Source organism: Lactuca virosa, chromosome 1, assembly GCF_052849685.1.
Source record: "Lactuca virosa cultivar CGN04683 chromosome 1, Lactuca_virosa_CGN04683_v6, whole genome shotgun sequence".
Taxonomy (NCBI): domain Eukaryota; kingdom Viridiplantae; phylum Streptophyta; class Magnoliopsida; order Asterales; family Asteraceae; genus Lactuca; species Lactuca virosa.
This window is the reverse complement of record NC_136426.1, coordinates 204,154,482-204,165,430: the sequence shown is the minus strand read 5'-3', so window position 1 is coordinate 204,165,430 and position 10,949 is coordinate 204,154,482.

The window sequence follows — 10,949 nt, the reverse complement described above, 5'->3', positions numbered from 1 at the left end:
TGGTCGATGGGACAATTGCCACTTCAATACAGAATGCTAGAGGCCTGGGCCACTGACCATTTAGGGGATGGTGTTATCGAGACATCATGGAGAGAAAGCCGCCATTTTTATGGGGAAAAGATTCATTGGTGAGCAGTCGATGGCTATTTATCATTGAGGGAGCCTTTCTCACCAATTTTTGTCTGGTTGAGGCAAAAGTATCTTCGGCTATGAGCTTGTTATGAGATGGAGCGAGAGATTGTTGGGGTTTGATGTCGAAGTCTCGTACTGATTAAGAGGTGGCATCCATAAGCAGAAAATAATTCAAGGGTTTATTTAGGAAGGAGTATATTTCACTAGTATAGATCAAGATAATAGAAAATGAGTTATTGAGGATGAAGCAGACTACGAAATCATTGAACGCAATCACCAAAAATTTCTTGAGAAAGCGCTCTTTTTCCAAGACCATAACCTGAAAATGCTTTGGTTAGACCTGTTGGGTTTTGAGCATTCTAACACTCCTATGGTGTACATGCAACCCTAAATACCTTGGATCTATGTTTTCTCTATTATACATGCAAATATCAATTTTCCAATGTATTGTTCTAACTAGCGTAATATAAAGTACACATAATGTAAATTCTAGTAGAATTACATACCTCTTGTTTGGTGCATGATTCCATGTGGCTCAAGAGCCTAGTGCCCCAAGTGTGACACCTCAAATGGTTCACACAACATCATGAACACTTGGAATAACTTGAGAGAAAGTAGAACACTTCTAAAATCGGTTTGCCCTCACTTGTTTCTCTCGTGGCCGATTTCTTCCATAATAAGATTTATATAGTTAGTCACAATTAGGGTAAACCCTAATTGTCATGGCTTTCCATTTCCTTAGATCCATGGGTTCAAATACACCATGGAGCATCCATGGAGCATCCTATGGGTTTTAGCCCAACTTGATAATCCATGGAGCATTAGCCCAGGATATAAGTATGGATGATTTACACAATCAACCCATATATTTAATTAGTCTTCTTTTGATCACTTAATTAATTCTAGATTAATTATTGATCAATACTAATTAAATAATGTTATTAATATATTAGAACTTATAATATATTAATAACCTTAAGTGTTATTTCTCTCATTTTAGTCTATCCAAATGCATGATGCCATGCAACCGAAATGGACCATGCCGGGTCGGGTCAAGAATATACCAACTATAGTTATGGACATAGACACTAATCCAACAGTCTCCCACTTGGATAAGTCTAATAACTATTATTGCAAGTACGCCTTCATAACCTGACCAGCAATCGTAGCTCATAAAAGTTGCTGCCGAACTCTGAACAAATCAATGACGCATTCATTAGATAAGTGATCATATATTCCTCCATTCTAGATATCATATGGACTGAGACATGGATTATAATCATTCTCTCTGTCCATTTATTGTTTCCCGATTTCCGATTTATGACGACTGACTAATTGAACAAATCAAATCAGTCCAGGCCCGGCCGAGCACTTACGTTTTGTCATCACTAAATCATCGAGGGGCCCACAGATATCGCTTTTATCCCTTTGAGGGTAAAAGGAATGGATAAACTTCGACTCATATGCTTGTACTGACTACTTGTTGAATCATACACAAAGGCACGTTTTATAACATCGAGTTACCAATGCGTTTTCGTGCAATCAATGTATAACCAACTCATAGTCAACAACTCATATCTCTAGGTTTGAAGAATATAAGATATTATCGTCTCACGATTCACTCATGATAGAATCCATGAAGTGAATCCAAATGAGCGTGGGTTGAATCCAATACTCAGGCCTTATGAGTACTCATGAATGTTGCAGCAACCATTGCTATGTCTAATGCACACCAGACAAATCATACAAGCCAAATTCATGACAGTCTTAAATCAATACCTACTTCCAAAGTATGACTGGCTGTGGAGAGTTTGAATAACTTAGTCAGTCGGGAAGAATGACCTAGTTATTCTGGAAGTCAAAACATGCAAAGTGAAACACAAAAATAATACTAATCTTGTATGGCCTCAACACTTTGAGTGTAAATAAGAACCCTTTTATCTAAGCACCATATTGATTACTCATTATTCATTGTTTCGATTTATCAACTTAATACTTGAATTGAAACAATAGTCATGCCATGCACCAAGCATGCATACTATGTTTACCTATGGTCTTTTGTTTTGTGAAATAGATCAATTGAACACAACTCCAACGATGCTCATTTCACAATCCCAATCCCTTTTGTAAATGTAAGAATACCAAACTCTTGCCATTTACTGTAATCTGTTAGACTCTAAACTTATATGCAATGATCCCCTTGTAATGACTATGCACAAAAGTCACAAAGACTTGGCAACATAAATTACAGAGTATTCCAATGGAAAGCAATCGCATGGAAATGATCACAAATTCAAAGTACATTCCTTTGAACATCCTTCTTTGCATTAAGTTCTTTAATCTTACACAGATTCAAAGAATAACTTCCACCTATGGAAATAATTCCACATTACCATTTTGACTATCACTTCTGAACAAGAGTTGCCTCCTTTCAGAATATGTCAATATGGTCCTAACTATATACTTCCAATTGTCCATGAGCAACCAATCTTTGGTAAACCTCAGATTGTCCTTGACAATTGCTTAATCATTTTAGTCATATCCAGTTCTATTCCTTTTTCCCTCCTAATGTCCTAGGCATTTGGAAAATTTAGAATGGACAAATATTATAGCACATGTAATCAAACCTATACCCAAAGCATATGGGACATGATTCATGCTATAAAAATTTTATTTGCCATGTTCTCACAATTCGAACTATGAAGAGGTATGCCGTAATCATAATCGAATTTTGAGAACGCAACATATATAGAATTTCCTTATGTTGAACCATTCCAACATAACATTCATATATATCCTTGACTAAAGTTGATTAAAATCTCAATCTAAGCTTGTAGAATTGGCATGAAGTATAAAATCCTCTCCCTTAATTATAGGGAAACAACTTTTTCAAAGTGAATTGAAACTTTTGTTTTCTATAATTAACATTGCTAACTTGCAACATAATCATCATGATCCCAGTAGCATAATGATTATTATCTTACTAGCATAACACTTATGCTCCCACTAGCTTTGACATGTAATCAGAAATCAGCTGGACTTCTAGAAAAACAATACTTTATTGACATTCTTACCAAAGTTCAGATTTCTGATACGAGATGCTTTGATAAAACTTTATCAAAATCATACACCTTTCCTTAGATAGCACACATGGGTGTCTAAACAATTTCAGAACTATGAAAAGGGATGCCGTAATCATAGTCTCAATTTTTTAGACCTTTGCCATTTCTCATAAGTCCATGTTAGTGTGCCGGTTAACCACACACGCTCCACTAACGACTTTGAGAATGCAAATATCACAATTGCTATCTACTTAAAATCTACTTAGTGAAGGAGTTTCCTCACCATCATTTTCATGAATCGGAGAGAAACCTTATGACACTTAGATTTTATGGTGTATGTGTTCATGTGAATTTGTCATAACCATAATCACAAGACAAGGTTAGTGGCAAATCCAAACACATATGAACTGAACTTGTTCAATCTTAATTTCTTGCCACCCGGCAGCACAAGGGCCTACCATTGCTTCCAGGTTGTTATGCAAACAATTGAGAACTCATAGAACTCATAAGCATAGTCAACTTTTAACTGGAATAGACACATAAATAAGAATATGTCAACACGATAGGTTACAAACCTCAAGTTGTGGGCTAGTGATTAACAATCCTCTTGATTAGTTCTTGAAACTATCTCAAGATCTTTAAGACTCCCACTGACCTCTTGGCATATAAGATTCTGTTTGTCAAGAACCATTCCTTGATAAAACAAATATTCAAGAGTTAGTGCGGATTCTTATCAAGTTAAACACTTCTCACAATTGGTCTTAGTTGGTCTTTGTCTAATCCGAAACATCACAACTTACCAATCTCAAATGTACAATAATAGGAAACATCTTACTCTACATTTGACAAGTGTTTTAAACCTTTCTTAAGATTATGTCACTCAAGGCTCAATCTTGGAGTATGACTCTAAGATTTTATTTTGGAATGAAGTATGATTTATCTTTTGATTTAACCATTTCCACAATTCACGATTCCTCTCCTTAGCCAACAAGTGCACTAAGGTGTCCTTAGAGGATCAATTGTGATATGGTTCCATAATCACTAAGATAATCTTAAAACAAGATACACAAGTACTCTCCCATCTCTTCAGATTGGAGAAACTTTTATCTTTCTGCCTTATTTGATTCTTCTTATTCATTCTGCCATATATTGAAACTTTTCCAATGTTTTAGAATTACACTTAAACTTGTAAGCATAATCATATTTACTAAACTTTAGTAAATCATAACGAATAATCTTATCAACCTTTGTGGTCAACCTGACTAGTGCACAACCTAATGTACCCGATCCTTTAGTCCTTCGCTTGACTCACATGCGAATGTGAACAAGGAATTAGTCTTAATTTACCAAAGATGAAAAATCTCATTCATCACACAATACAACTTGCATGATTCCAAGTTTCTGTCCAACTGAAACTTGGGTGATGAGAATCTTTCCTTATTTGATAAATTATGACACTACCACAAATGAAAGAATCAAATTCATTTTCCAATATTGCTTATCGATGGAAACATATAAACAACAATTTTTCACAAATGCCTTTGTAAGGATACTCAAAACAAATAAAATCAAAACTTTTCTTTTATTTTAAAACTTGCGGAAAAACTTATCCTTACAATGCAAATTCATATGAAAACTTTGTTGTTATCTATTCCTAAGCAATATCTCATAACTCTTATGCAGTGGCTCAAAATTCTGGTCATCGAACCATGCGATCAGAATCAGCACACTTTTTCTTTAAGCTTCCTTTGATTCTTCAAAAACATCAAAATGTAATTACATTACATCATGTATTAAGAATCTCCAAAAGAGACTTAATAGAGTTAGATAACGGACTTTACCTGAAGTACAGTCAAACTTTCGACTTTACCATCCTTATGAGGTTTCAGGTAAATTCGGCAGCTTCGCAACCAATCGCCCTTTCCTTTGGCAATAGGCACATATGGACTCTTTGGGAACGGTACATGAGACTATCTCAGACTTAGCCTTTCTCTTTACCATTTGGTCAACCGAGTTGACTATAGCCGATCCCTTTCCATTGGGAATAGAAAGTTTTCTGGATTTCCAGTGTCACCATTGTCAATGTCCATGAAGTTTTGGGAAGTCGATCTTCTAATCAAATTTGCTTTACCAGTGTTCCAAATCATTGCTGATTCAGCAGCACCAAGCAAATAGATAAGATCATTAAAGGGTCATGTCGTGATCTGTCATCAGGGAGTGACTGAAGAACCAAGTCAACAGCCAGCTACCTCGAGACTTCGACACCCGACTCTCCCGGCTTGTCAATATGTGACTTAATCTCCAAGACCTAAGAACATATAGACTTTGTTTGCCAATAGGGATTGAGTGACTTAGAACTTATCAAGTCTTGAAACTTGTCGGATAGGGAGATTTATTGGAGGAGGTGGAGGAAGTGAAGTATGATTTCCAGTCCCAGTAATGCACAACAAAAGGATTGATCTTTCACCTTGATTGCCATTTGGGATATCATCTTCATTAGGATAGCTTGTTCCTAAAGATTTGGGAAGACCATAGTTGTCTGAAGGAGACATCTATAAGGGAGAAATTCAAGTTAGTTGATTTAAAGTCCTTAATATAACACCCAATATGAAATATAAAGGCTAGGATCCAACAACCTATTTATAACTGGAAGAGGGATGCCGTAATCCGAGTTATAAAATAGTTGAAGGTAGGTAAATGACGATTTACCAATTTCCACCATGAAAAATGAAATATAATTAAGTTTTAATTGGATTTGAAACTCCTAGATCTTTTGAGATACATAGAACTTTCAATGGTATGTTTGAATCTCGATTGTGCCCTCTCAAGTTTGTGACTGGGATGCCGACGATCACAAACAAGGTGTGAATAACCATGAAAATATACTTGGTACCCTTAATATTTATCACCTAATCGATGTGCCGGTTAACCACACACGCTCCATCGATCTATGATAAATTTAAGTTACCCTTTGCCAAACTTGGTCAGTCCCAGGTTAGTGTGCCCGTTAACCACACACGCTCCACTAATGACTTAACAATGTGCAAAGTGCAATTTCATGGGTTAGCACCTTTTCACATTTTCCTAAGATTGGGAATTTAGAAGTGTTCAGTTACTTAGTATTTATCATTATACTTTTAATGAAGGGAGAATTACAGTCCTATCCTACCCGTTCGGCTAACGACCCTCCACCAGTCAAGGAAGCGGTGGGTGAGAGTGGACACCCGTTAAACTGCCATTTTATAGGCAGTAACCTTATACCCCCCTTATAGACCGGCTTCGTGAATGAGGCCTACTAACGGTAAGACTGACTTTATCTTATACATATCTATATAATTAAAATTATAATAATAGTATAAGTGTTGAATTTTAAACTTTTAAAATTCTAAGGTTCAATTTGGAATTAAAGTATACATGAGGGGTAACTTTACAAATTCCAAAACTTGAGGGCAAGTTTTGAAACTATTGAAAACTTTTCATTTCATAACTTATGAGTTTAATGGTTCATTAAAAAGAAGACTCTTCACTTTTATGTAACCTCTTATTCTTTAATAAAACTTTTAAAGAAGTGACTCTTAAACATCCATAACTTGAGGACAAGTTATGGAGTCATAAAAACAATTTAATGAAAAAGACGCTTCATTTTTGTGTAACCTATGACACTTTTATGAGTTTTAAGATTCATAAATATGACTTTTCATATAACTTGAGGACAAGTTACAAAAACATATTTTATGAACTTCTTTTAGATCAATATGGATTGAAAACAACTAACACATAATTTTTTTTCATTAATCTAAATCAACTCATAAACAAGGTAACACAAGAAACTTTTGGTAATCTATAACTTGAGGACAAGTTATGGAGTCCATACAATTTCATTAAGATCAAGAATTATACTAACAAAACAATTTGCACATAATTCCTATGATCTAACAAAACTCACAAGCATGAACATTCATAATCAACAATTTTGAAGAACTTAGATAATCACATAAACGAAAACAAGTCTTGAAAATATGACAATTAACATTTATTTGGATGAGAATAAACATTACCATAACATCAAAATCAAATTTTATGAACAAAAACACTTTGTGGTAATGATTCTAATCCAAAACAGGCCAAAAAACTAATTTTTTTCACTGAACAGTCACCACCTCGTGGTGAACTGGCAGATTCCAAAAAAACGATTTTTCTTGCAAATAGCATCAAGTATAATTGAAAACAAGCCTTAGCTCTGATACCACTATTGGGTTTTGAGCATTCTAACACTCCTATGGTGTACATGCAACCCTAAATACCTTGGATCTATGTTTTCTCTATTATACCTGCAAATATCAATTTTCCAAGGTATTGTTCTAACTAGCATAATATAAAGTACACATAATGTAAATTCTAGTAGAATTACATACCTCTTGTTTGGTGCTTGATTCCATGGAGCTCAAGAGCCTAGTGCCCCAAGTGTGACACCTCAAATGGTTCACACAACATCATGAACACTTGGAATAACTTGAGAGAAAGTAGAACACTTCTAAAATCGGTTTTCCCTCACTTGTTTCACTCGTGGCCGATTTCTTCCATACTAAGATCATTATATAGTTAGTCACAATTAGGGTAAACCCTAATTGTCATGGCTTTCCATTTTCCTGGATCCATGGGTTCAAATACATCATGGAGCATCCTATGGGTTTAGCCCAACTTGATAATCCATGGAGCATTAGCCCACGATATAAGTATGGATGATTTACACAATCAACCCATATATTTAATTAGTCTTCTTTTGATCACTTAATTAATTCTTGATCAATACTAATTAAATAATCTTATTAATATATTAGAACTTATAATATATTAATAAACCTTAAGTGTTATTTCTCTCATTTTAGTCTATCCAAATGCATGATGCCATGCAACCCAAATGGACCATGCCGGGTCGGGTCAAGAATATACCAATTATAGTTATGGACTTAGACACTAATCCAACAAGACATTCATACTCACCACAACATTCCTATTAACAACATCCACAACACCAACCCCATTATCAGTCCAAGCCACATCCTCAATAACATTACCTAAAACCTAATCAATCCCAACCGAGTAGCACAAAATGTCTCTTCAATACAATGTCAAGTCTCTTTCCACTAGCACCCCACTACTCCAAAAAGAAACAAGAACTAGTATTTCCAACCTTGAATCATAAATGGGGAAAATAGTTACATCTTTGAGCAAGTTGGAGTCTCGTGGAAAAAAAACTTCTCAAACCGAAAGGAATCCAAATGTCAGTGTGGTGACTTTGAGAAGTGGAAAACAAACCAGAGAGAGTAGCTCTAAGAAGAAGTCAAGGTAAGATGAGTATGAAATTGATATCACTCCAATAGAAGATCCCATTTTCAAAAGTGATGTGCAACACGATGCTCCAAAGAATATTACCCCTCTAGTCACACCACTAGCCTCTCAACCGCCATTTTCTTACTGACTTGCAACTTCAAAGAAGAAGGTGGAGGAAAAAGAGATCTTGGACACCTTCCGAAACGTGGAGGTAAACATTCCCTTGCTTGATGCAATAAAGCACATTCCTAGATATGCAAAAATTTTAAAACAACTTAGCACAAACAAAAGAAAATTGTGGGGAATGGAAAGATTTCTATGAGTGAAAATGTATATGCACTTTGATTAGTGAAACTTCCACGTAAATGAAAAGAACCCAAAATGTTTACAATTCCTTGCAAGATATGGATGTTACTTTTACTAGTTCCATGCTTGATCTTGGTGCTTTTATTAATGTCATGCTCAATTCGATATACGAATTGCTAAATGTTATTCCTTTAAATGAAACGGGTGTCATAATTCAACTTGCGGATAAGACAAGTGTTTTTCCTAGGGGTGTCTTAGAAGATGTTTTGGTACAAGTACATGAATTGGTCTTCTTGGCAGATTTTTATGTAACTGATTTAAAGGAACAACTTTCCTCCAAATCAGCTCTACTCTTGCTTGGAAGTCCGTTTTTGAAAATGGCTAGGACAAAAACTGATGTGCATGTAACTAATTTAATAACGGAATTTGATGGTGAAACAATAAGCTTTAACAATTATGATGCTATGAGATATCCTAGTGATGATTCCTATTTGTATTTTATTGATGTTAGTAAACCACTAACCCAAGAGTTGCTTGAGTTGAAAAGTGATGACATGATAGAGATGATATCAAGCAAATGGTTTGATTGTAGAAGCTCTCTGAGAAGTTCAAGTGATATTCTTTGGACCCGAAAGTTGAAGATTTGGTTAACAACATGGAAGTGAAGAAATCTACACGAGTTTATGTCAAGCAAGATGACTTACCTCAAACTCACACAAAGTTGTCACCTTCCATTGTTCAACCACAAAAATTAGAGTTAAAAGTTTGGCCTCAACATTTGAAGTATGCATACTTGGGAAACAAAGAGAGTCTTCCGGTCATTATTTCCACTAATTTGACCGAATTCAAGGAGGAGCAACTCCTCAAAGTTTTCAAAGAACACAAACAAGCCATGGGTTGGATGATTACGGATACCAAAGGATTAAGTCCTTCCACTTGTATGCACAAAATTTTGATGTAGAACGAGTGCAAGAAAAGTTGAGATGAACAAAGAAGGTTGAATCCGCTAATGATGGACGTTATGCAAAATGAGATCCTAAAGCTTCTCGATATGGGAATGATCTATCCGATCTCGGATAGCAAGTGGGTGAGTCCGGTCCAAGTGGTTCCAAAGAAGACATAAATTACAGTGGTCGAGAACAACAAAGGTATAACGGTCCCTACTCGTCTTCAAAATGGGGCCTAAACCTCACATTGGTCCCAACCCCTAATAATGGGCCTAGCCCTTCCTAACCAATGGGCCCATCCCATCATACAAATAAGCCTAACCCGTCATACCATGGGCCTAGTCCGTCATATCATGGGCCTATTCCGTCATATCATGGGCCTATTCCGTCATACCATGGGCCTAGCTCAACATACAATGGGCCTAGCCCAACATACAATGGGCCTAGTCCTATATACAATGGGTCGAACCCAACATATAATGTAAGATTCCCAAAGACAGCTAGCATATAACATATCCAAGTAGGCCGACATTGGTGCCGTCTGTGACAACCCGGAAATTTTTTTGCTTTTAAGACCTAGTCAATCAACTCAACGGAGAGTCAAACTCATTGGTAATGAGTTCTAGCCTTGTTAAAGGTATTTCTAAGGAGTTTTAGCCTAGTACACTTAAGGAATAAGTGTTGGATTTTATCTGCTAAAGGCCACAGTACAAGAATCAAGCCCTAAACTCCATCTTGTGGAGTTTACGACCGTAAACATGGAGTTTACGGCCGTAAACTCATGTGGGCCGTAAACTCCTCCATATAAGTTCATATCCTTCAACTTTTCTTCATTCTTTCACTTTCACCTCAAGAACACATGAGTTTTCTCTCAAGTATCATCCCGATCTTCATACTTGATCTTCAAAAATCATAAGTGTTCTTTCTCTAGTTGTTGATAATCCTTCTTAACTAGCTTCATACTCATGATTCATCCATGGAAATCATGTTTTCTTAGATATTCAAGTTTCACCAAGAACACACACTAGTGTTCTTGGCCAATATCAACCATTTCAAGCTTCTATATCGTAAGTACACTTCCCTATACTACATATCTAGCTAGTATCCATGCTTAGAGACTTGAAAACATCAAGAACACAAGGTCAAATGGAGTTTATGGCCGTAAACT